General features: G+C 43.9%; 3 non-coding genes and 1 pseudogene across 3 annotated transcripts; 1 reads left to right on the plus strand and 3 right to left on the minus strand.

Moving 5' to 3' along the window:
- The first annotated feature begins 27 nt into the window (after positions 1–27).
- Positions 28–100, plus strand: TRNAV-AAC (transfer RNA valine (anticodon AAC)). The gene has a single exon. It is a non-coding gene; the product is annotated as a tRNA-Val (tRNA).
- Positions 101–475: 375 nt separating this feature from the next.
- On the minus strand, positions 476–557 carry TRNAL-AAG (transfer RNA leucine (anticodon AAG)). The gene has a single exon. It is a non-coding gene; the product is annotated as a tRNA-Leu (tRNA).
- A 2,632-nt stretch (positions 558–3,189) lies between these two features.
- LOC146405427 (EP300-interacting inhibitor of differentiation 1-like) lies at positions 3,190–3,789 on the minus strand (annotated as a pseudogene).
- Positions 3,790–7,927: 4,138 nt separating this feature from the next.
- On the minus strand, positions 7,928–8,034 carry LOC146405428 (U6 spliceosomal RNA). The gene has a single exon (XR_014839283.1). It is a non-coding gene; the product is annotated as a U6 spliceosomal RNA (small nuclear RNA).
- Between the last annotated feature and the right edge of the window lie 19,624 nt (positions 8,035–27,658).

Consider the following 27,658-nt stretch of genomic DNA (forward strand, 5'->3'; position numbering starts at 1 on the left):
CGGTTGCGGAAGAAGCCGCTCTCGCGGGTTTCCGTAGTGTAGTGGTTATCACGTTCGCCTAACACGCGAAAGGTCCCCGGTTCGAAACCGGGCGGAAACAACTTTTTTTCGGCTTCCTCTTCTTACCTTTTGAATTTATTGTTAAGACTGGGGTAAATTTGGTTGCAGAGGAGCACATCCCATCTTCACCTCTACCTGGTTACAGGAGTGTCATCTAGGTGTGTCATCTAGCTAGTGACATAGCTGGGTCCCCCGACTCTTCCTCGGGCGTCTGCAGAGACTTTAACCTACCCCTTTTGCCTTGGAGAACTTCGGGCGCACACATATGGCGTCGGGTATTTTGCTGTTGCAGGCCTGTAAATGCAGTTCCGGACTCAGAGTAAAGGCTACGTTTGCTTTTGAGTATCCAATTTACATTATCTTTTAAAGCCTTTGGGGTGAAGGAGCGGTTAAAAATAAAAAAACAGAAGAAGTCTGGCAGCGGTGGGATTCGAACCCACGCCCCCGAGGAGACTGGAGCCTTAATCCAGCGCCTTAGACCGCTCGGCCACGCTACCTGCGAAATATAAACGTTTTAGGTGGTATTATTTAATTTAGGTTAACACCCCCAAGGGCCTGAGGAAAGTCGATTGCTGGGTTGAATCTACCAGTAACCACAGAACTACACCCTAAGTAGCAGAATTAGATTGGTCAGAGTCAAGAGCGTGGAATCTGAGCTCTGAAAAAGAAGGATTCGTGGAGTACAGACGCAAAGGTTTGGGGAAGAACATTCAAGAGGTCACTTCGGCAGTTCACTTTTGGGGAATGGGCGGGAATGCAGGGGAAACCTACTCTATCACTTGTTTTGTTCTATTTATTTTTCTAAACTGTGATTGTATTGATTTTACAAGTTGAAAAAAGGAGGGGGAAACCCTGCACTACCTCTCCCAATTCTTTTCCTTCCTCCCTCCCTCTTTTTTTCCTTTCTCTCTCTTTCTTTTCTTTTTCTTTCTTTTTCTCTTTCTTTCTTTCTTTCTTTCTTTCTTTCTTTCTTTCTTTCTTTCTTTCTTTCTTTCTTTCTTTCTTTCCTTTCTCTCTCTCTCTTTCTTTTTCTCCCTTTCTTTTTCCTTCTTTCATTTCTTTTGTTTAACCTATAATATTTTGGGGCAATAACACACATTCAGAGGTGGCTGTTTAGTGACCGCGTTGGCCGCGATCTCAGAGGCCTCCAACTATGACAAACTGTTGCTTAGGTTTCACACACTTGAAAGGGTTTCCACATTTGAAACAAATGTTCCAGCTCGAAGTATCTAATATTGACAAAACATGACGAATTGCACACTGTGCGGAGACAAAGGGCCCCCCTTCATTAAAAAAATCAATTTCTTAAAAATAAAAAAATCCCCCCAAAAGAAAAAAATTAACCCGCAAGCCCTAAACTCAGATAACTATCAATATTTTATGAACTAATCTCTTTAGTTTTCTGTTGATATTTACCTACACCAGTGAGTCTATGCTATAGACTTGTGATCTCGCTATAGATATAGATTTTTAATTAAGCTTAAAAAATTATCATGAATGCTGGTGCATAACCAATAACAAGCTTAATTAGAGGAGGAGATAGGATAACTTCAGATATTGAGGTGGATTTCTGAGCACGCTATTTTTATTTATTGTTATTATTATTATTTTTTCAGCCACCCTCACATGGCATATGAAGTTTCAGGGCCAGGGATCAGATCCTAGCCACAGTCGCGACTTAAGCCGCAGCAACGCTGGATCATTAGCCTGTATCCCAGCACTAGCATGACCCTGCCCAATCCTGTTGCACCACCGTGGAACTCCCTGAGCAGGTAGGTATGAGGATGTTCGCAATAATTTTTTTTTTTACCTTGCACTTTCACATTTTTTTTTTTTTTTTTTTTTTGCCTGGCCCATGGCCAGAGATCGAATTTATGCAATAGCAGTGACAAGGCCGGATCTTTAATCCGCTGAGCCACAAGGAAACTCCTCTCATGTTTCCTTCTTTCTTTTTTGTTTTTCTTTTTTTATGTTTTTATGTCTGCGACCTCAGCATTTGAAATTCCTGGTCCAGGGATGAAATCCAGGCTGCAGATGCAACATTTATCCAGCTACTGCAAGGGGGGATTTTTTACTGCCGAATTACCAGTTTTCTTAAATCATAGATCATAGCAGCTTTCTATGATCAAGGTACTACAAATACAAACAAAATCTCAGATGCTTTTTTTTTTTTTTTTTTTTTTTTGCTTTTTAAGGCTGCACCAGAGGCATGTGAAAGTTCCCAGGCTACTGGTCAAATCGAAGCTACAGCTGCTGACCTATTGGCAGACACAGCAACGCTGGATCCCAGACACATCTGTGACCTACACCACGGCTCACAGCAACCGTGGATCCTTAAACAACTGAGTAAAGCCCAGGATCAAACCCGAGTCCTCATGGATACTAGTAGGGCTTGTTACCTCTAAGCGGCAAAGGGAAGTTCCTTAGGTACTTGGAAACACATTTTAAGATAACAGCACACACCATATGTATTTCTTTGGGGACTTGATTATTCTTTTGGGAGACTGAAGACTACTCAATTTATCTCACACTACAAATTTAGCCTTTGATAACCACTGCTTCAATAAACCACTTGAAAGTTTTCTCAATATACTTTCAGTCCAAATAACTGGACATCTTGTGTCCTTAATTGATTATTTTTTGTCCAAATTAGTTACTTTTTGTCATACAAGTAATACAGTGGGCCCTCCTGCTGGTAGTTTGTCTTGGCCATGATTTACTCTTGCAAAACCATCCCTTACAGTGAAATCTGAAAAATATTTTCCCTAATGCAAGGGAAATAATCTGGATCAATGAAAAAGTCAAGCCATAGGTGTTTCAGGACATTCTTTCACTGATTTATTTACTTTTTGGTGTATTTCCTGGGACAGAGATTAAACTTGAGTCACAACAGTGACTATGCCAGATCATTAACCCACTAGGCCAGCAAGTTACGACCTCAGGACATTCATTGAAAACAGGTTTCAACAGTACTAAACTCCTTTTCTTTCAAAATTTTTCTTCCTTTTTCATAACTGTGCAGTCCCTGGCACATTCTATTCTGAAAAAACAATTATTTATTTATTTTTTAATGATCCCAAGAGAGTGGAATGCTGGGTCTTTCCTCAATTTCCTCCTCTTTTGGTGGCATCATTTAACTACGTGGCTATCCATAATGTAATCACAGCAGAGTTCTTTGATCAGACTCTTGACAATAATTAAGTGGAGAAAGGGCTCTTCGATAAAAGCCAACTGATCAAACAAGGTTTCTCATCATGGATCTGAAATTTGCCATCTAGAGCTGCTTTTCTTTCTCTGGAGGTTCTCAGAAACATTTTGTTAGCTTTCCCAAGAGCTGCTGGTACTCTAAGATGCACAACTCAGCTGTTCCTCCTCTTCCAGGGAGTCGTAGTCATCCTCCCAGTCATCAAATTCCTCGCCCTGCCCGGACCCTCCCGCCCCAACCCCCTGTCCCAGCATTCTTCTCAAAGTCAGGATTGGAAATCTGGCCTGGCTGCTTTCCCAGAGCTGGGCAGGTTAACATCCCTGCTCTTGACTGGATCGCCACCTCCTTGATTGTCTTCTTAAATCTGGCTGTGGTGAGGCTCAGATGCGTGGGTTCCGAGATGGCTCCTAGCTCCCGCTGCCCACCCCCACCTCTTGGGTAAAGTCCCTTTTGCCAGGCATCATGTCCATCTGTGCGTCATTGCTTTCTTCGAAGAGCTGGGACGGCTCCTACATTTCCATCATTGTGCAAACTGCTCAACTTCTGGAGCTCAACTTCAGCAAAGTCAGAGTTATGCCTTGAACCGTGGTTTTTTTTTTTTTTTTTTTTTTTTTTTTTCCCTCTTTGTTTTTCCAGGGTCGCACCGGCGGCATATGGAGGTTCCCAGGCTAGGGGTCCGATCGGAGCTGTAGCTGCTGGCCTACACCACAGCCACAGCAACGCAGGATCCGAGCTGCATCAGCAACCTACACCACAGCTCTCGGCAGCGCCAGATCCTTAACCCACTGAGCGAGGCCAGGGATGGAACCCTCAACCTCATGGTTCCTAATCGGATTCGTTAACCACTGCACCACGACGGGAACTCCTGAATCGTGTTTTTTTTAAACTTAGATTTTTATGTCAATAAATCTTCCCAAACCATATTAGAGTGGTTGGCTCAAATTCTAGAAGAGCAAAGTAGCTTGGTTTCTGTCTCTGGGGCCCTAATTTTGAATGGGACATCCGAAGAGTGGAAGGTAACCAGTTCTAGAGTTGAATATACTGGGACTACTGCTGCATCCAGTAGCTTTATTCTTGGTGTTCGCGTGAATTATGTATGTGTGTGTGTGTCTTTCTAGGGCTGCACCTAAGCCATATGGAAGTCCCCAGGCTAGGGGTCAAATCCAAGCTGTAGCTACCTACCTGTGCCACAGCCACAGCAACTTGGGATCTGAGCCGCAGCTGCCACCTACACCACAGCTCACTGAAATGCCAGATCTTTAGCCCATTGAGGGAGGCCGGGGCTCTGACCTGCATCCTGGTGGATCCTAGTCTGGCTGGTTACCGCTGAGCCAGGACAGGAACTCCTGTGTGAAATTTTAGTGTAGCGATTGCTGCATGATTTTTATAACTGTACAGCTGTCTGCTCTTCAACCAATGTGTATGTGTCACAGCCTGGTGTGCCTGCAGAGTTGGCCTTAGCTAAGTATTTCGAGTTTTAATAACACGACTGTTACCAAACACAAGTCTGAGTGCCCCATGCACAGCAAGGCCAAATAAGACAGAAAATGTAGGACTTTGGAGCAGATGGTTTATTGCAGGGCCATGCAAGGAGAGCTAAGCCAGTGCCCAAAAAAGCCTGGAACTCCCTGAGAGGATTTCAACAAAACACTTTTAAAGGTGGGGTGGTGGTGGTGGCAGGCATGACTAGCTGTTGCAAATTTCAGATCCTTTGTCCTTGTAGCTGTCCACATAGGTCAGGTCATGGTCATGATCTTGTAACTCTCTGTTGAGGTCAGGTCATGGGCAGGCTATCCTGCACATTTCAAGCTATAGGCAACATTCTGTTACAAAAGGTACAGAGCATGACTAAGCACAGGAAACAAAGCACAAAGATTTAAAGTAAGGTTAAAATAAAATGAACAGATCTAATATGGAGTCAGATTTGTTCTTCCCTATTCAGATCTACTCTCTTAATACCTTTCAAGTTTATAATATTATAGCTGTTAACCATAGAAACCACTGTACCTTAGGTCTCAGGAACTTAAATTCATCTTATAACTGAAAGTTTATACCCTTTAACCAAAAGCTCCCATCTCCCCTCCTCCCTGCCCTAGGTAACCACCATTCTACTCTCTGTTATTATGAGGTTGACTACAAATTCTACATGTGATTGAGATTGTGCAGTACTTATCTTTCTGTTTCTAGCTTATTTCATTGGCATAATGTACTCCAGGTTCACCCATGTTGTTGCAAATGGCAGAATTTCCTTCTTTTTTAAGATTGAGTAGTTTTCCATTGCATATCTATACCTACAGATATATCACACTTTCTTCATCCATTTTCTTTATCTGTTCATCTGTGGACAGATAACTTGGGTTGTTTATGTTATCCTAACCATTGTGAACAATGCTGCACTGAACTTGGGGGTATAGTTACTTCTTCTAGATACTGATTATAGTTCTTTGGGTATATACTCAGAAGTGGGTTTGCTCCATCCTATCCTAATCCAGTTTCAGGCAGCAGTATCCTGTTGGATAAGGAATGAATCTCCCAACATAGATTTCACTATTGTTGCCAGTGACCTCCATGTGGCTAAAACCATGAGTACTTTTCTGTTGCCATTTTTTTCAGTTCCCTGAAGAATCAAAACACTGAACTTAAAATATGATGTTGCATCTCCTGATCCTCAGTGCCTGACTCTCCTCCTCTTCCTCCAATTTGCTGTAAATGTTGAAATTTGGCAGGTTGTGGGCACCCTGCTCTTCTCAGTCCACTCTTTCCCTAAGTGACTTCATCCACTGTCATGGGTGCAAATATGATCAATACCTCTTGATTTTATCTCCAGCCCAGATCTCTCACCTGGCTTCTGCTGTCATTTCCACTTAGGCATTCTCAGGTGCACAAGTTACAGCTCCACCCCTCCATTTCCCCAATCAACTACATCGGCAAGTTTTCCTTCTCAAGAAACGGTACCAGCAAGCTCCTGGCTGTTCAATCCACATGCCCAAATGGCCTCGCTACACAACACTACTGCAACCATCATCTGTCTCCTGGGTCACTGAAACACTCCCAGCACTGCTCACAAACTGGCCTCCCAGAATGTCAGAAAGATATCCAGTTGTTCTGTGCTTACTCATTATCAAGCTCAAAGGGAGGTGTGGACGGAACCCAGAATTTGCAGTGAGAAATAAAAAACAGTCGACACTGGTGATAGGGGTAAGCAATAAGAGGAAAGAAGAAACAGGTGAGCAGTGACCCGGCATGATGAACCCTCTTGCCTGACAGAGTTGGGGTGGGTGTGTGAACAGAATCCTTCCAAACTCCTAACTCAACGCATAACCAATTGTTTTGATAAAAGCATCCTTAGCTTTACTGATAATGGCATTCACAGTCACCGAAAGTCTTTACTCAAAGCTTGGATACTCAGCAAATTCAGCAGGTTCTACCTGATTCTTTTCCCAACGCAGAGGGAGCGCCTTGCTGTTGGCGCCCTCTACTGCCGACAGGCTGTGGTTGCAACTTTGGAGGTGAAGAAGTTCCCCAGATAACAGGCAGGGAGTTCTCTTATCCTAGGGGTGGTGGATAAGAGTTGGGAGGTCTGTGAACCTGGATTGGTAAAAATAACAGGTAAAAATAACAGAATTATATATTTATATATAATATATATGTGTCTATGTGTGTGTGTGTATATATATATGTATATATGTATATATTTTCTTTTTAGGGCTGCACCCGTGGCATATGGAAGTTCCCAGGCTAGGGGTCTAATCCGAGTTACAGCTGCCGGTTAGATCCAAGGCATGTCTGCGACTTACACCATAGTTCAGGGGAATGCCAGATCCTTAACCCACTGAGGGAGGCCAGGGATCAAACCCGCAACCTCATGGTTCCTAGTTGGATTCCTTTCCGCTGCACCTTGACGGGAACTCCAGAATTTATATATTTTTTAAAAAGTAACTGAAACAAAGTCTTCCCTTCCATTCTTTAAAAGCCATTCTTTTCTATTACGGATTATTACAGGATATTGAATATAGTTCCCTATGCTGTACAGTAGGACCTTGTTGTTTATCTATCCTGTATATAATGGTTTGCATCTGCTAGTCCCAACCTCACAATCCAACCCTCCCCCAACCACCCCCCTTACTCTTGGCAATCACGAGTCTGTTCTCTATGCTTATGAATCTGTTCTATGAGTCTGTTACCTTCCATTCTTTTTTTTTTAATATATAATTTTTTTTTCATTATACCTCGTTTAGTGTTCTGTCAATTTTCTACTGTACAGCATGGTGACCCAGTTACAAATACATGTATAGATTCTTTTTTCTCACATTATCATGCTCCATCATAAGTGACTAGATATAGTTCCCAGTGCTACACGGCAGGATCTCATTGCCTATCCATTCCAAATAGCCTGCATCTATTAAAAATATGGAACGGGAGTTCCGGTCGTGGTGCAGTGATTAACGAATCCAACTAGGAACCATGAGGTTGCGCGTTTGATCCGGCGTTGCCCTGAGCTGTGGTATAGGTTGCAGACGCAGCTCGGATCCCGCATTGCTGTGGCTCTGGCGTAGGCCGGCGGCTACAGCTCCAATTCGACCCCCTAGCCTGGGAACCTCCATATGTCGTGGGAGCGGCCCTAGAAAAGGCAAAAAGACAAAAATAAATAAATAAATAAATGAAAATATGGAACGCTTCACGAATTTGTGTGTCATCCTTGCACAGGGGCCATGCTAATCTCTGTATCATTGTTCCAATTTTAGTATATGTGCTGCCAAAGGGAGCATTGCTACCTTCCATTCTCAATGCAGGCTACAGACCCCAGTAGGATTGACAGGACCTGTGCCCTCACTGCCAATAGAAACCACAGATGTTTTCATATTACATTATAGTTGTTGTAAATACTTTCAATTTTCATTTATGCATCTTGTTAATAAGTATGTTTATTTATTTATTTTGTCTTTTTAGGGCCACCCCGAGGCATATGGAAGTTCCCAGGCTAGGGTTTGGATCCACGCTATAGCCGCTAGCCTACACCACAGCCACAGCCATGACAAATCAGAGTGGTGTCTGTGACCAACTCCACAGGTCATGGCAACTCTGGATCCCCAAAACCAGGAATCGAACCTGTGTCCTCATGAATTCTAGTCAGATCCGGTTCCCCTGAGCCATGATAAGTGTGTTTATAAAGTAGTACATTGGCGTTCCCTGGTGGCCTACTTGTTAGGAATCCTGTGCTTTCACTGTTGGAGCCTGGGTTCAATCTCTGGTCTGGGAATGGAAGTCCAACATCAAGATGCTGCATGCTGTGGTGGTTTTATTAACTATGTCAATAAAATTGGGTTCTTTTTATATTTTAGGTATTTTGTGCATATAAAAACATTATTCTGAGGAAAGTTCCACAGTTTTCATCAGACTTCTTAAAGGGGTTCATGGTCCCAAAAAGGTTGAGACTCTTTGAGATAGTGCAAGAGAGATGGAACCAAGGCCCCCTTTGATAAAGGAGCAATAACTTTCAGAGAACAGTAAGGGCTGGGATCCCAGGGTGGTCAGGGAGGGCTGGCCTGAGAAGACCCTCACAGTTTTGAAATAAAAAGGAGGTGCTGGTTTCCTCCACTAGGGCACTGTTGAGAAGATGTTGGTGGAAATTAGCATGCCATCTGGGACAGATCAGTGCCAGAGTTGAGCCTACTTTTGTAAGAAGTGTTCCCAGTCAAGAGTGAGGGCTGGAGTTCTCCTCGTGGCTCAGCAGTAATGAACCCAACTAGTAACCATGAGGCTGCGGTTGGGTTGGCCTTGCTCAGTGGGTTAAGGATCCATCTTGCGGTGATCCGTGGTATAGGCTCTGATCCAGTGTTGCTGTTGGTGCAGTGTAGGCCAGTAGCTGCAGCTCTGATTAGATCCCTAGCCTGGGAACTTTCCATATTCTTTGGGTGTAGCCTTAAAATAAGTTGGTGGGGGGGAGGGCTGGTCAGGGCTTGCTTGTTGAATGAAGGATTACCACCACCCACATTTTTACTTTTCATTCATTCATTTATTCAATTCCTTCATACATTTTTGTGATCTGCTCCTTTTCCTGGACCCTGCTCTAGATCTTAAGCTAAGATTCCTGCCTGAGAGATAAGTGAATGTGTCCTAAATGGAGAGGGGAGAGGCAGGAAGCTGAAAAAGGAGAAAGACTAGTTTCCAAGAACATGGGAAAGTGAGGGTGCATCTGGGGTAGCATGTGTGATTCTGGGTCCAGGAGCATTTCTTTACTTGAGCTCACCTGTGTCAGGAAAGAGGGAGTGACTGTTCTGAGAAGAATGGGGGTGAATGCTGGGGATGAATGTTCTGAGAAGAATGGGGAAGTGAAGATCACAGGTTCAAGGATAGGGCCTGTTACATAATTTGTAGGGCCCAGAGTAAAATAAAAACATAGGGACGGACCCTTGTTTCTCCCCCCCCCAAAAAAAACCCCCAGAAAAGTTAAATATAGTAAAGTTAAATGTATAAATACAAAGCTTTTCCTCTCTCCTGTGCTCTCATGATTTGTCATGGTGTTTTTTTTATTTGCTATTCAATGTCAGTCTGAGTGAAGAAAAGTAAAAAAATCAGAGTTCCCATCATGGCTCAGTGGAAACGAATCTGACTAGTATCCACGAGGACACAGGTTTGGTCCCTGGCCTTGCTCAGTGGGTTAAGGATCTAGCATTGCTGTGAGCTGTGGTGTAGGTCATAGATGAGGCTCAGATCCTGAGTTGCTGTGGCTGTGGTATAGGCCAGCAGGTGCAGCTCTGATTCAACCCCTAGCCTGGGAACCTCCATATGTCATGGGTGTGGCCCTAAAAAGACCAAAAAAAAAAAAAAAAAAAAGAGAAAAAAATCTAAGTTATTGACTTGAGTTTTCTATTCACCTTTATCCTGTGCAATGCCAGTTTTAAATGCAGATATAAGAACATTTCACTCAAATATAGAATCACCAAAATCCCATGATTTTCATTTTGTAGCCCGTAAGTGCATGGGTACTTCATTCTTACTATAAGAATGGAAATGCTACACAAACTTAACTCAAGTGTTCTGCATAAAAATATATGTGTGATATACATTCCAGTTACATTCTCTACCTTCTGCTTACTGACAAGTAAGAAAGAATTAAAGGGAAAGTGGACAATGGGTCTTTCTCTTTCCTTGTCCCTCCTTACTCAGTCCTAAGGTAACATCTTACCTTCTTACTATGAATCTTGCTCGACTCCCACATATCGTGGGCCCAAGGGGCATTGCTGATGTTGTACAAATGGGTGGCAAGGAACAAGGGACACATAATGTACAATACTGCATAGATCTCTACTGTTCACAGGCATGCTTCATTGTCCCACCAAACTTCAAAGATCAAATTATAAAGAATCTCAAGACAACAGATCCTTAAACCAAGCCACCCTCTTATCTACTGGGGCCCTTGAGGAGCTTTGTGGATAATTCAGAGTCATCTTTGGCCATGGGGAAGAGGGGCAGTGCTAGGCTGCAGAGCTGCTATGGACTGAATGTTTGTGTCTCCCAAAAGCATAAATTCATGAGTTGAAATTCTCAATTCATGTGTTGAAATCCTAATCCCCAATGTGCTGGTAATATTTTTTTGACACCAATTCTAATGTGTGTGTGTGTTTTTTTCTCTATTCCAAGTGAAACAGACAGCGCTTAAGACTTGAACCTAGGAGTTCCCATCGTGGCTCAGTTGTTAACAAATCCACTAGGAACCATGAGGTTGTGGGTTCGATCCCTGGCCTTGCTCAGTGGGTTAAGGGTCTGGCGTTGCCATGAGCTGTGGTGTAGGTTGCAGACGTGGCTCAGATCCCCCCGTTGCTGTGGCTCTGGTGTAGGCTGGTGGCTACAGCTCTGATTCGACCCCTAGCCTGGGAACCTCCATATATCATGGGAGCGGCCCTAGAAAAGGCAAAAAGACAAAAAAAAAAAAAAAAAAAAAGGACTTAAACCAAGCCAGAACTTAGGTTGGGACTTGAACCCACATTCTGGGACTCAAACCTAGCCAAAATCCAGATTGATACTTCAACCCATGGTTTTTAAATTATAATTACTCACTTGGTGTCTTGAATTTTTGAAGTTCAGGTTCTTTGTGCTTCAGTGTGAAAGAATTCAGCGAGATAAAGTGATAGGCAAGAAATAGATTTGTTAAGACAAGACGCTTATGAGAGATGCAAATGGGCAGGCAAGGGGACTCAGCCCCAAGGATTAGGTGGGCTACAGTTTTATAATCCAAGAAGAGTGAGGGTGGGAAAATACCGACTCTTCCTCTTCCTTCAAGTAGTACCTCTGCCTTGGTATCAGCTAAGAGAACATTTAACCCTATAAGGTCAAACTAGGACTGTCATGGTGCTTATTCAAATCCTAGGAAGAGCTGTCCTTAAACTCCTGCCCTTGGTCTGAACCTGAATGCAGGCCTTGCCCCATTCCGCACCCAATGACCTGATGTTTATCTTGTGCCTCCTCTAGTCAAGAAAGCCTTCCTCATTCTGATGGCCCTCTTGAGCAATTATTAACTTACAGTGATCTCCCAAAGTCCTCTAGGTTTCCTGCTCTATGGTCACTTATTGGGACTTCCACAACTACCTGCATAACTATCCTACTCCATCCTTATCACAAGCAATTCTCCAATACGAGCTGGGCATCCAACAATTCAATTCAATCTTGACACCGTTTACCTGCAGATAATGTCAAATTCCATAGGCTAAAAGCTCAGTCCCATGAGACCGCCCCGATTCCAGATACTAATCAAAAGTGCAGGTTGTTATCTATACTTCTGAATGACTGGCTATAAATCAGAGATTCCCGCAAACACCTCCTTGGGTTCAATTAATTTGCTAGAGTGGCTCACAGAGCTCAGGAAACCAGTTTATGCACTATATAACTTTTTTATTACAAAGGATGTCAAAGGAAATGAATCAATAACCAGGTGGAAGAGATGCGTAGGGTATGGTATGGGGAAAGAGTGTGGAGTTTCTATGCCCTTTCTGGGCACATCGCCCTTTCTAAATCTCCATATGCTCATCAACCTAGAAGCTCTCTGAACTCTGAACCCAGTCCCTTTCTAATATTTCTCCTTCCTTCCTTCCCTCCTTCCTTTCTTTTTCTTTCTTTCTTTCTTTCTTTCTTTCTTTCTTTCTTTCTTTCTTTCTTTCTTTCTTTCTTTCTTTCTTTCTTTCTTTCTCTCTCTCTCTCTCTCTCTCTCTCTCTCTTTCTTTCTTTCTTTCTTTCTTTCTTTCTTTCTTTCTCTCTCTCTCTCTCTTTCTCTCTCTCTCTCCCCCTCCCTCCCTCCCTCTCTCTCTCTCTCTCTCTCTCTCCCTCCCTCTCTCTCTCTTTCTTTCTTCTGCCCAGACCAGGGAGAGAACCCATACCACAACAGTGACAATGCTGGATCTTCAACCTGCTGCATCACAAGGGAACTCCTGAACCTAGCCTTTGGTTTTTTATGGAGACTTCATTTCATAGCCACAATTGATTAAATCACTGACAATTGGTGATTGAACTCAATCTCCAACACTTCTCTCTCCAGAGGTTGGAAGGTAGGACTGAAAATTCCAACTCTCCCATCATGCAGTTTGTCCTCCTGACAAACAAGCTCCATCTTTAGGTCCTTTCCAAAAGTCACCTCATTAATGCAACAAAAGATGCTTTTACTGCTCTCATCACTTAGGAAATTCCAAAGGTTTTAAGAACTCTGTGCCAGGATTGAAAAAGATTAAATATATATTTCTTATTATAAATTATGATATCACACTAATATTTTGCTAAGTATATTCACATCTATGTGATATTGATCTGTAGTTTTCTTTGCCGTGAGCTGTGGTGTGGGTCGCAGACGCAGCTTGGATCCGGCTCTGGCGTAAGCTCGTGGCTGCAGCTCCGATTGGACCCCTAGCCTGGGAACCTCCATATGCCGTGGGAGCGACCCAAGAAATGGCAAAAAAAAAAAAAAAGAAATTGGTCCATTTCATACATGCTATAAGATTTGTGTGCATAGTGTTGTTCATAATATTCCTTTGTTGTCTTTTTTTCCTATTTTTTTCTAGTCTACCTTTTTTTCCTTTTCCTTTTTTGAAATTATAGTTGATTTATAATGTTGTGCCAACCTTTACTATCTTTTTAATGTTCATAGGATCTGTAGTGATGTCTTTAATTTCATGTCCTTATATTAGTAATTTTTTCCTCTTACTTTTTATTTTACCTTAAATGTTTGGTAGAATATTTTTATTTTAGTTTGCTTGGTTAGAGGTTCATCAATTTAATGATCTTTTCAAAGAACCAGATCTTGGTTTTTTTGATTTTCTCTATTGATTTCTTGGTTTTACTTTTAACTTATTTATTTATTTATTTTCCCCTTACCTGTGGTATATGGAAATTCTCCAGCCAGGGATTTAATCTAAGCCATCAGCTGTGGCAACTCCACATCCTTAACCTACTGTGCCACAGCAGGAATTCTTCCAATTCCCTGTTTTTATTTTATTTATTTTGCCTTTTTTTTTTTTTTAGGGCTGCAAGTGAGGGATATGGAATTTCCCAGTCTAGGGGATGACTTGGAGCTGCCACAGCCAGTCTACACCACAGCCACAGCAATGCCAGATATGAACCATGTCTGTGACCTAAACCACAGCTCATGGCAATGTGGCATTGTTAACTCGCTGATCAAGGCCATGATTGAACCAGCACTCTTCATGGATACTAGTCAGCTTTGTAACAGACTGAACCACAGCAGAAACTCCAATTTCTTGTTTTTAAATTCATTGATTTCTCCCCTAGTTTGTATTTTCTTCTTGCTTACTTTGGATTTAATTTACTTTTCTATTTTCCTAAGTGTAAGATCAGTTATGCAGAACTTGGAGGTAAACAGTAGTAACCCATTCCCTATACTCCTGGCAGGAGAAGTGTGGGTCCTGTTGTCCTGTTGTTGCTGAATACTCAGCAGCAATCAAGGTGCACTGGTTGAGTGAGATAAAATAAATCTGGAAGTTCCCATCATGGCTCAGTGGTAATGGAACCCCAGTAGTATCCATGAGGATGTGGGTTGTATCCCTGACCTCGCTCAGTGAGTTAAGGATCGATGTTGCCATGAACTGTGGTGTAAGTCACAGGTGTGGCTTGAATCCCAACCTGCTGTGGCTGTGGCATAGGCCAGCAACTGTAGCTCCTATTCAGCCCCTAGCTTGGGAACTTCCATATGCCATGGGTGTGGTCCTGAAAAGACAAAAAGGGCTCAGCCTTTGGATGTGAATCTGCTGAGCTAGTGCCAGCATGAATAAATGTTTCTTCCTAGTGAAAAGCCTCAGTGTCCCATCTCTCTGTATGAGAATCCTGCAACATTTCTCGGGGGCTCATCTGGGATTCAGAGACAGTGATTTCACCTCCCTTGACATCGGAGTACGACTTTTGGGACACTGGGAGAGGAGACCTTGCCTGGCGCCAGTGGACTGATTGATCTGTAGGGGACTAGCCCTCCCCGGCATGCCAGGGTGAGGACCCCAGGAGCACAACAGAACCTGGTGAGGCCCAGGAACCAGCCAAGGGAGTGCCACCGATCAGACTGGTAAGGACCCAGGTTTGGTTTGGTAAGCCTGCCCCTAAGAGGCAGAAGGGGAGCCTGATCACCTCCCAGAGTTGCCTGAGTTTCAGGAGACAAAACCTCAACTCTAAAGTGCTGGGTGGAGGGTTGGAGACATTGTGTGAATGTGAGTGAATGAGATGGGCAATGGGAGAGTTTCGACTTGACCAGGTGCCAAAGTGAGTGTGGAGTCCTGATCTGCAGTTCCATGGTGATCCTTATACAGCTTATAGTGGCTCTCTTTGGAGAGATCCTGACATTGGGGCCATACAGTCCCACCAATGCTAAGAGCCTGAAATATCTCTGTAAGGAGAGTGACTGGAGACAGATGAAATGATTGTTTACTGCTTTCCTTTCCCTTCTTGTGTGTGACTGTCATCTTTTAGGGGGAGGAAATGGGTGGCAAATAGAGTAAACATACTCCCTTACAGTGTATGATAAAAAATTTCAAGAGGGGATATTCAAGAGATTATGGTATGAAGTTGACTCCTGGAAATCTCTGGATGTTCTGTGAGATAGATTGGCCTTCATTTGGGATGGGTTGGCCCTCTGAGGGGTCACTAGATAAAGAACTAGTTAGCAAAGTGTTTAGAGTTGTTGCAGGGGACCCAGGCCACCCTTACTTTGGCTACTGGCAAGACATTGTCCTCTCTTGGCCATCTTGGCTGAAAACCTGTCTGAAAGAAAACTGTAAAATCATGATGGCCTAAATGACAGTGTCCTCAAAATGTTGACCAGAACTCAAGAAGCCCGTTCTATCTGAGGAGCCAGAGGAAGTTCCCCTGCCTTATGCACCACTGTATCCCCCACTCCCACCAGCACCCTCTGCACCTACCACAGCCAAAACCCTGCCAGAGGCCACCCACACCCATGAAGCCACCCCTCCCACAAAGCCACCTGAAATGCCCTCTACCATAGCCACTCCAGAGCCTCCAGGCTTAACCCCATATACTCTGGCTGGAAGGCACCAGGAGGACCCTGCTGGCAGTCCCCCTCCTCACAGGAACAGAGGTGCCTTACAAATGCCACTGAGAGAAACTCGGGGGCCCCTCTACAATGATCAGGACAGTCAGATACAAGGGGCCAACGTACTTTCATATATCAGCATTTTACTACCATCGATCTCCTGACCTGGAAGAACCATACTCCCTCATTCACTGAAAAACCTCAGGCTATGATTGATCTAAAGCAATCCATTATCCAGACCCACAAGCCCACCTGGACTGATTGCCACCAGCTACTCTTGACTTTGTTCAACACTGAAGAGTGCTGCCAAATTAGGCTGCTTTAAAATGGTTGGAAGAACATGCCCCAGCAGGGCAATGAATGCGCAGGTTTATGCCCAGGACAAGTTTCCTGAGAAAAATCCTCAATGGGACCCTAATGATGCCCAGGGATTTCAAATGCTCGAGAGCTACCAAGAGGCATGAAGGAGGGAGGGGAAAAGGCTATGGACAGGAGAAAAACCTCAGAGGTGCTCCAGGGCCCTGAAGAGAGCCCAAGCCAATTTTATGAGATGCTATGCAAAGTTTTCCACCTTTACACTCTCTTTGACTCAGAAGCTGCAGAGAATCAATGGATGGTTAGTGCAGGCTTTGTCAGCCAGGCCCAGGAAGACATCTGACATAAACTACAAAAGTTAGAGGGCTTCGCTGGAGTGAATGCCCGCCAATTGCTGGTAGTTGCAACAAAGTTATTTGTTAACGGAGACCAAGAGGCATAATGATGAGAAGCAGACCAAAAAATGAAAATGAAGGCAGATCTTCTTGCCATCGCCCTGGTGAATCGATCAGGACACTCCCAGAGAGGGCCGTGGTCAGAGAAGGAACGGACAAGAGGGACTGCCTCGCCCAGAGATGAGATTGGGATGAAATCAATGCACTCACTGCCTCCAGGAAGGTCACTAGAAGAATGAAAATTATTACCCAGCTCCAGGATGGAGCTGGAGGGGCTGGGTGGTTCAAAGATGGTACCAAACAGTGCAGCAGCCATATGAGGTCCCTGAAGTCAATTTTGTTGGTCTGGCTGCCATGGGAAACTATGAGGAAGACTAGGACAGATGGGGTTCCATTCGGTTAGGCCACCAGGAGCCCATGGTCTGAATGATCATAGCGGCCCAGCCCATTGACTTTATGGTAGACCCTGGGGGCAGAACATTCTGTGGTAACCCAACCTGTGGGCTCCCCTCACAGAGACAAGCCACTGTTGTGGGAGCCATCGTCCTTTCTTACTGCCTTGAAGATGCAATTTAGGCAGCCACAAAGTCATTCATGAATTCCTATACCTCTCTGACTGTCCTGTGGCTTTGATGAGTTGGGACCTATTGGGAAAGCTGCAGGCCCAGATAATTTTCAACTCCCATGGCCAAGCAGCCCTGACCCTAGGGAAACAAGGAGCAAAAATCATGACTCTCATGGTCCCCTGAGGAGAAGAATGGCACCTCTACAGTCTCAAAAAGAGGCCACAACAGGGACCTGAGCATCCCTTCAAGCTACCCAGAGTATGGGCTGAAGACAACCACCACCCCAGAATGGCCTGAAACATAGCCCCAATGATAGTAGAACTAAAACCCGGGGTTGAACCCCACCCTTGCAGGAAACAATATTTCATCCCTCACAAGGCACAAATTGGAATCTAGAAACACTTGGAGAGACTTCTAAAGTATGGAATTCTCCTACCCTGCCAGTTGTCTTAGAACATGCATCTTATGCAAGTTCAGAAACTGAGAACAGATGACTACCAGCCAGTTCAGGGCCTGTGGGCAGTAAACCAAGCCACTGTTACCCTGCATCCAGTTGTTCCTAACTCCTACACTCTCCTGGGCCTTATCCGCCCTGAAGCTGCCTTCCTCATGTGAATGGACTTCAAAGATGCCTTCTTCTGCATTCACCTGGCTCCTCCGAGTTAACCAATCTTTGCCTTCCAATGGGAAAATCCAGAAAACAAGGTCCAGTTGACCTGGACTAGACTGCCTCAAGGATTCAAAAATTCTCCAACTGTCTTTGGCTCTGCATTAGCCTCTGATTTAAAAGCCTTCCCAGAAAGCCAACATGGCTGTACACTACACCAATATGTGGATGACCTACTACTGGCCAGGCAGACTCAGGAAGAATGTATAGAAGGGAATGCATCTGTTCCTCACCCTCCTATGAGAGGCTCACTACAAGGTTTCAAAGAAAAAGGCCCAGATTTGTCAAGAAAAAGTCAAATACCTTCACATTTACCTATCCCAAGGACAACACCAACTCAGCCCAGAGAGAAAGCAGGCTGTCTGCTTGACCTCGGTTCCATTCACCTGACACCAGGTTAGGGAATGTCTCAGGGCCATAGATTTTTGTAGACTCTGGATACCCAACTTCTCTGTCTTCACAAAACCCCTTTATGAGGCCACAAAAGAGGGAGAAAGGGAACTTCAGTGGTAGGAATGAGTAAAACAAAAGGCCTTTGAAGAGATCAAGTGAGCCCTCACCAGCATACCTGGCCTGGGACTCCCAGACATCTCCAAGTCCTTCTTGTATGTGCATGAGCATACTGGTGTTGCAGTGGGGGGTCCTAACCCAAATGTTGGGATCATGGCATCATCCAGTGGCATACCTTTCCAAGCAAATTGACTCCATTGCCCAAGGATGGACACCCTGCCTACGGTCACTTGCAGCCATGGCTCTCTTAGTGTCAGAAGCTGACAAATTGACTATGGGACAAGAACTAATAGTACAAGTGCCACACTCAGTATTGACATTAATGGAGTGTAAGGGACAATACTGGCTGACTAATGCCTGGAGGGTCAAATATCAGGGACTGTTGTGTGAAAATGCACACATTCACCTAGAGGTACTGAGGACCTTAAAACCCCAGCCTTACTACCTGTAGGGCCGGGTCAGCCAGACCATGATTGTGTTGAAGTCATGGATGAGATATTTTCCAGCTGACCAGACTTAATGGACCAGCCCCTCAAAGGCCCAGAAACTGAGTAGTTTACTGACAGTAGCAGTTTTGAAGACGAGGGAGAATGTCTTGCTGGGTATTCCCTGAATTCCACCATTGAGGCAAAGTTCCTGACAAAAGGAACTTCTGAGCAGAAGGCAGAACTCATCGCACTAACCTGAGCCCTCCAAATGGCAGCGGGAATATGTGTCAATATATAAACAGATTCTAAATATGCTTCACCACACTCCATGTACATGGAGCCTTATACAAAGAAAAGGGTCTAATAAACTCAGGAGGAAAAGACATAAAGTATGGCAAAGTAATCCTCAAACTTTTAGATGCTGTGTGGACCCTTAAAAGGGTGTCAGTCATACATAGTCAGGGACATCAAAGGGGAGATGCCATGGTTGCTCTGGGAAACCATAAAGCAGGCCAAGGAGCAAAGCTCACAGCCTCCAAGGGGACATTGGAACCAGTGCTCTGACTGCCGCACTGTTCCCTAGTCCATTGGCAGAATGGGACCCTAACTATTCACACGTTGAAAACACCTGGTTTAAAACTGAAAATGGAAACTATCTCCCAGGTGAATGGTAGAAATTTGAAGGTGGCCTAATAGCAATTCCTGAGGCCCTAGCCACATCCCAAACAGTTTCACCAGGAGACTCACATTGGCTGAACAGCTCTTGAGACCACATTGTGCCAACACTTCTACATCCCTTGGCTTTCCAGCATACCCTGGGTAGTATGAGAACAATGTGAAATGTGTGACCAAATAAACCAGGAGACGCTGTATGGGTTAAAGAGTGGAATGTCCAACTCCTAAAGCCCCTCTGGAGGGTTCCATTCACTGTCATTTTATCCACCTCCACTGCAATGAAGGTAGACGAGGTGGTCCCCTTGGATTCACCACAGCAGAGTGAAAATGGCTTCCCAAGCCTGGGAATGCACTTCTGATCCATGAACACCATGCAAGCTGACCATCCAGAGGAAGCAGATTGCAACCTCAGAGATCCTAGAGGACTGCAGCTCTGCTTTAGTCACTTGGGAAGCTGACTAATCTATGCACGACAGAAGCTTGAGGAATTGGCTGCCTGACAGGATAAATAGATTGTTTTTGTTTTTTATTTTGGTTCTCTTACTGCGATGCACTGTCACCCCTTGTCCCTGACTGTTGTGATCCTTGCCCTAATCTTCACCATAGGGTTGATGGAAATTGCTCTAGCCAACTGAAAATGTAGTGAAAGGCCTGGGACGAGGTCAATGCAGACATCAAAAGGCAGGCCTCAGGTGGACTTAAACCTCCTTGTTTAAAAGGGTGGGCATCTGTGGTCAAGCTCACAGGTAACCTACTGGATATATGGGAGGACAGCCTACACTGTACTTCCCCTAAACTGGTCAGAATCTTTTGTGTTGGGGTCTATTCATCCATCCTTCTTCCTGCTCCCACTTGCCAGAGGGGAACACTTGGGAGTCCAAGTATATGAGGACTGGGAAATGCAGAGAAAATGACATTCCTTACAAATTGACAACTAGAAGGAAGACAAATGGCCCCCTGAACAAATAATCCATTACTATGATCCAGCCACCTGAGCAGAGGATGGGTCTTATGAATACCCTACTCCCATCCATATTTTTTTTTTTTTTTGTCTTTTTGCCATTTCTTGGGCGGCATATGGAGGTTCCCAGGCTAGGGGTCGAATCAGAGCTGTAGCTTCCAGCCTACGCCAGAGCCACAGCAACTTGGGATCCGAGCCACAGCAACTTGGGATCTGAGCCGCGTCTGCTACCTACACCACAGCTCACGTTAACCCACTGAGCAAAGGGCAGGGATCGAACCCACAACCTCATGGTTCCTAGTCAGATTCGTTAACCACTGCGCCACGACGGGAACTCCTCTCCCATCCATATTTTAAGCCATATCATCAGGTTACAGGCTGTTGATGAAATTAAAACTAGTGAAACAGCAAAAGCCCTTAATACACTAGCCAAGCAGCAAACCAAAATGCATAATTCTGTCTCTCAAAACTGCCTAGCCTTAGATTACTTGCTGACCTCTGAAGGAGGGGTTTGTGGAAAATTTAACCTGAGTAACTGCTGTTTACAATAGATGATAAAGGGAAGGTCACAGAGGAAATCACAGACCAAATGAGAAAAATTGCTCATGTCCCAGTCCAAACCTGGAGAGGCTGGAACCCTGAAAATTTGTTTGGTGTATGTTTTTCAACTTTTGGGTGATTCAAAACCCTCATAGGTGTTGTGTTTTTAATTTTGGGGGCTTGCCTGATCCTACCCTGTCTAGCCCCTCTACTTATAAGATCTGTCTCCAGCCTCTTTGAGGCCATGGTCAAAAGAAAACGGCCACACATGTAATGATGTTATGGAAATATAAACTCCTAAACCAAGATGATGCTCTTTGACCCCAGAGGGGGTTCCAAGCATCAAAAAGGGGAATGTGGTAAGGGCCCTCCCAGAATGAAGGGAAGGCAACTTGGCATAACCAGCATCTGTGTGCACATGTGCAACTTTGTGGCAGCAAGACATAATCAGCATCCATGTGCAACTTTATAACATAGACCATCCAACCAGAATTTTCAGAAAGTATGTTATAAGGGGGACAAAGGGACCAAAGTGTAAAAGAAAAAAATAACAGAGGGTATATAAGACAGCGCCCTGCTGCATCTGGGGCTCAGTCTTTGAATGTGAATCTGCTGAGCCAGTGCTGGCACAAATAAATGCTGCTTCCTGGCAAAAAGCCTCAGTGTCCCATCTCTCTGTATAAGAATCCTGCAACACTTCCTCCACCAGGAACAGATCCTTTTGGAATGTGTTCACCACTTCTGCATGCCCACTGCTCCTTCACCTCATGGCTGGGGCCCTGGAACTGGTGCTCCCACAGGATGTACCCCACCCGGAGCTGGGTTCCAAACTTGCAAAAGAGGTTTGGGGCCCCTGGTGTGGTCCTGAGGAGGTGGGTGTCTTGTGGGATGTGCTGAAGTGGAGGCCCAGCTGCATTTCTTCTGGGTCCTGAGGAGCCAGTAGTGTGTTGGCTGAATTTCCTCCATGGTGGTCATCAGTGGGCAGAGGGTCCTGGACCTGAGCTTGGACCTGACAAAAGTCTTGAATTCTCCCAGCTGGGAGAGCTAGACAAGGACACTGGTATTCATCAAAGATAGGGGACCAAGTTTGCTTGAGATAAAGGGGCCAATGAAATGGAACCTTCTATGGCCTAGGCCTTGCCAGAGATGCTGTTGGAAGGAGGCCGGAGTGTTAGAATTGGAACCCCAAGGTCAAGACCTACAGGTGCATAGACTGCAGCCACTCCAGAAAGTGGCTTTTGAAATCTAGACTTTGCATAGGCTGTGAAATAACTCTTAACTTCTGGAATCATATTGCCTATAGTTACTCTACATAGAAATATAGGAATTTTTTTTAATGTGAATTTTTGCCTATCTTCAAACATTTTGATGTCAATTTTAGTTAACCTTAAATAAAATGCCTCATATTTATAGATAAAAAATTGCATGCAAAGCCTTTACTATTACTTTTTTTTTTCTTTTTAGGGCTGCACTTGGGGCACATGGAAGTTCCCAGGCTAGGGGTCAAATCAGAGCTGTAGCTGCCAGCCTACACCACAGCCATAGCAATGCAGGATCCGAGCTGTGTCTGTGACCTAAGCCACAGCTCACAGCAATGCGGGATCCTTAATACAATGAACGAGGCCAGGAATTGAACATGCATCCTCATGGATTCTAGTCTGGGTCATTAACTATTGAGCCACCACAGGAACTCCGATCACTCCTATTCTTAAAGATAATATTCTTTGTGGCCAAATATTTGGACTCATTCTGGACTTATGCATTTCACTGTTCTTGGTTTTTTAATTTAACTCTTTTCACAGCCATGTTGAGAGTAAAAAAAATTAATTTCTGTCTGTTTTCCTTTTCAATTACTTCTGGGTGCGGGATTCAAAAAACTAAAACTTTTTGTTTGTAATATAAAATATGGAATTGATCTTTCCAGGTTCAGAGATGATTAATGTTTTTGCTATATGCTTTTATACATTATCTTCTTATCAAACTAGTTAATAAGTATTTTTATGTGTTTGTAAGCAAATATGATTTCACAGCACATCTTGGGTATATGTAAAGATAGATATTTAATTCTCTCTGTTCACTTTTAACTGACAAAGCAAAGAAAGCAAAAACTACAGAAACTGTGGTAGAACTTACTTGCTGTTCTGGTCCTGGTGGTACCCACCTTTGGCCAGTCATGTAGCTACTCAGGTGACTTTCCCAATAGAGTACAACAGGATGAAAATCTGAAATCACTTCTGATAGCTTCTGCTAGATATTGACTTATGTCAGTCAGTAAGTGGTTAAATTTTTAATCACAATTAGCATAACTGTGGATGGCTTCTGATTTTGTTTTTAATTCTGTGGATTGTATTTAAACAATTCAAAAATATGTTCTTGACCTGAGATACTAAATGGTATCGCACAGTTGTCACTTTATTGAATGTGTACAATGGTCCCATGAACGTTATAAAACATACCCTTGTATAGCTTCAGGTGCTAGAATTAAAATGGAAAAAAAAAAAAAGAAATCCAGACTTTGGGCTGTTGATGTCATGACTCTAGGTGGGTTTGCTCTGATCCCCACATTCCCCCTCACCAAAATTTTATCTCTTTGGTTTATTCATGTAACACATATTAATTGACTATATGTGATATTCCAGGCTCTATAGCAGACATTGGGATAGAGGTGGAAACAAGTCAAACTTGCTCTTGCACTTCTAAACAAATATATACATAGTTATGAGAGTGGTAAGAAGGCCAAAGTATAAGATTTTCTGATTCTGTCTGAGGGGTCTGGCTTGGTTTAGGGTGACAACCAGGCTTCCCAGAGGAAGCTGGGTCCCACCATCCTGCCCTATCCTCCCTTTCCAGAATCCCTTTCCCATAACATACAATGATATTCATTACATTCTAGTTCACTTGAGCCTAACCTCTCCGGGTGGCCACATTTTTCTACCTCCAGATTTTGAGGGTCCCACATCTCTGTTTTCTCATTATTCTGGTCTAGTTTGTATCTCCAATGCTCTATCTAAACTGCTCTTGTTGAGGTCAATAGGAGCTCCAGGTTGCTAATTTTGCTAAGCTCTCTGGTCTGGCTTCCTCTTGATTTTTTGGTAGTCTTTATTCCCCTCTTCTTCTCAGTCTCCTTGGCATGTGACATACTTCAGGGCTTGGTACTCTCCACACCTTCTTCCTTGGGCTTGTAGAACAAAGAATGTTGCCCACCATCCAGTTCTCAAGTATCAAGTCATTGGCCACCGCTGTTGCTGACCTTCAGTACAACATGAAGTGAATTCTAGATGAAAAGCGAGATGAAAGATTCTGTGTTTTGGATACAAGGGCCCCTAAATAGTTAAGATGTAGGTCTAAGGAAGAATTTCAATGATCCCAGAATCTTGAATCATCCTGTTCATAGATAAGCACTAAAATCATTCACTTGAGATATGGTTTTTTTTGGTGATTAGCGGTAATATTTTATCAAGATATATGCTTGATTACATGTATTTGCCAGCATGGAAAAAAAATCGTATATATCCTGGCTGTTTCCCTACCTCTTCAGAGCAGTTCCTCAGAGCTATTTCTCAGAAAGCTCTCTTCTGGGTTGTAGTCCTCAGGAAGGTCCTTGAATAATACTGAAACTTATTACTATTATGTTGTGCATTTTGTATTTGTTTCAGTTGACAGCCTCTATCCATTGCAATGGCTGTAAGTATCATGCTAATTTCTCCAACCAGGTCCTCTTGGGTTCTATTTTTTTTTTTTTTGGCCACCCCAAGGATTATGGAGTTCCCAGACCAGGGATCAGAGCAGATCCAAGCCACAGCTGCAACAACATGGGATCCTTTAACTCACCGTGCTGGTTGGGGGATTGAACCTGTGTCCTGGCACTGCAGAGACACCAGTGATCCCTTTGTGCCATTGAGAACTCCTCTTTTGGGTTCTAGACTCCCATATCTATTGACTATCTACGGAATAAGTGCCTACTGAAATTTCCATATAGGAACTATGTCTGGTCACTTGTGATAGAACATGACAGAGAATAACGTCAGAAAAAAAATGCAGGATGCAACTTCAATCCCTGGCCTTGTTCAGTGGGTTAAGGATCCGGTGTTGCCATGAGCTGTGGTGTAGGTCACAGACACAGCTTGGATCAGGCATTTGTGTGGCTGTGGTAGCTGTAGCTCTGAGTCAACCCCTAGCCTGGGAATTTCCATATGCCATGGGTGTGGCCCTAAAATGCAAAAATGAATAAATAAATAAATAAATAAAGTTTGGTTAACTCAAGTTTATAGTCATTTTGTCCCAGTTGGTCAGTGTGGGCAAACAGTTCAACTAGTCATATTGAGACAAAGAATTAGGAGGGACTGAGGCTGGCCTTGTCACAGGTAAGCAAGAGGGTCATCTGTTAGTCTCGTCTCAGTCACATGGGGAAATCTGGTCCTTTGCAGTAATCAGCTTCCTAGAACACAGAATTTGAGAGGATTTCTTAATCTGGGAGCAGAAGCAACTGGTCTTCCAGTTTGTACAAGTATGAAGAATGCTGCCATGTATGTTCACTGGAAGAGGAATTTAGTAAAGATGTAGGTGGGACCCTATTGGTGGCAGTTGAGAAATGTATGTCAGCCTATAACCAAGACTTTGGAGCTATTGGTGAAAAATACATGGGTTTTGGAGTCACCGCTTTGGAGCTTGAATCCCAGTTTATGTCACTTCTTAGTTGTATTGATCCACTGCAGTGGCTTGAAATAGGATCTTAGTTCCTTTTCCTGGAATCAAACCTGGGCCCACTGGTGAGAGTGCCAAATCTTAACCATTAGACCAGTGGGCTTGGTGAGGGTCCCCAGTTTTTGTTTTTGAGAAACCTAGAGTAGTAAAACAGGTAAAGTGTTAATTAAGAGAAAGAGTACCTGTGAATAGACATATAGGCAGGCTCAGAATGAGCGAGAGTTGTGCTTTGGGGGTGGCTTAAATTGCTTATATGGGGCAGTTTTCTGGGTCTTTTGTTCTCCTCTGGCCAATCATCTTGTTCATTGCCCACATCTGATTTGACTCAGAGCCCTCCCCTTTGCGTGTGTGCATCTTTTAACTAAGATGGATTCCAGTGCAAGGGTCCCTGGAGGGTTTGCAGGATATATTATGGGCTAGTGACCCCTCCCTTTATGACCCCCGAGGAACCTTTCTGCACCTGTGTAGTCAGGGAGGTCTCCTTGATCTCAAGAGTGAGTTTTACTCAAGCAGAGCTTAGCTCCTCTTTGCTCCTGCCATTATCTTTTTCTTGTGTCAGGAGACAAGCTCCAGATGGTCAGCCTGACAAGCTCCAACTGCTAATCTTGTTCCTGTTACCTCTATCTCTGACTTTTTTTTTTTTTTTTTTTTGGTTATAGCTGCGCCTACAGCATATGGATGTTTCTGGTATAGGGATTGAATCCAAGTCACAGCTGGGACCTACGCCACACCTGTGACAACACCGGATCCTTTAACCCACTGCACGGGGCTGGGGCCCGAACCTGCACCTCTACAAGCCGCTGCAGTAGGATTCTTAATTCACTCTCCTGTCACCTATCTTTATCTTGAAGACTGGTTATACATGTTCATCCTAGGGCCCATATATCTTCTGCCTCAATGTGACCTTAGGCAAATTACTTAATCCTTCCATCAAGTGACAATAGGGAAGAAACTGTACACCACATTGGGATTTTTTTTTTCTTTCTTTCTTTCTAGGGCCATACCTGAGGCATATGGAGGTTCCCAAGCTAGGGGTCAAATCAGAGCTACAGCTGCAGGCCTATGCCACAGCCACAGAAATGCCAGATCTGAGCCATATCTGCAACCTACCCCACAGCTTACATGCTGGATCTCTGACCCACTGAGTGAGTCCAGGGATCAAAACTTCATTCTCAGGGATATGGATTCACTTATGCTTCACCACAGTGGGAAATCCCACATTGGGATTTTAGTTAAGATTAAAGTTTGAATGTTTATTGTGAATGCTTGGCTTTAATCACACAGGTGATTAAATAAATGGCAGCCAGTATTAAAAAGCATCAGGAATTCTCTATAGGATGAACATTTTCAGATTCAAATACCAGCACGTCCTGGTGAATGGTAGAAAGAGGAAAATATTTCACATTGAGGCTGTCCCAGGAAATCTAGGACATAATACACAAGGAGAGCTTCCAAGAGAGAAAAAGCAAACAGCAGCTCCTGACATTTGAAAGCTGGCCTGGCACTCATAGCTAGGCCTACTGGACATAAATAATCCCACAGAATACCAACCTCAGACAATGTTACTCTGAGACTGTGATAAAAGGAAAACAAAGCAAAGCCACATTTAATTGTGCCTAAGCACAGACAAAAACAAGATTCTTGTGCCCCCTATAGAAGACCAAATACCCCCTTTATTGACCTAAATGAGTGATATTGCCTCCTTTTCAATTACACTTTTATCTTCACTCCAGTCTCTCTGCTCTTGGCAGATTTCTTGGGATACCCAGTCACAGAATTACCCTCCCTTTCTGACAGGACCTAATCCAAAACTTCCTTAGACCCTCATACAAATTAGCCAAATAAACCCCAATCTTTTTTTTTTCCTTGTTTTTAGGGCCATATCTGCCTGCATCTGTGGCACATGGAAGTTCCCAGGCTAGGGGTTGAATTGGAGCTGCAGCTGCCAGCCTACACCACAGCCACAGCAACCCAGGATCTGAGCCTCATCTCCAACCTACACCACAGCTCATGGCAACACTGGATGCTTAACCCACTGAGCAAGGCCAGAGATTTAACCCACATCCTCATGGATACTAGTTGGGTTCTTAA

Source organism: Sus scrofa, chromosome 2 (assembly GCF_054392235.1).
Source record: "Sus scrofa isolate SSC_HxYL_T2T_F1_AM1 chromosome 2, Sscrofa_HxYL_maternal_Yorkshire_Landrace_v2.0, whole genome shotgun sequence".
In the NCBI taxonomy this organism is placed as follows: domain Eukaryota; kingdom Metazoa; phylum Chordata; class Mammalia; order Artiodactyla; family Suidae; genus Sus; species Sus scrofa.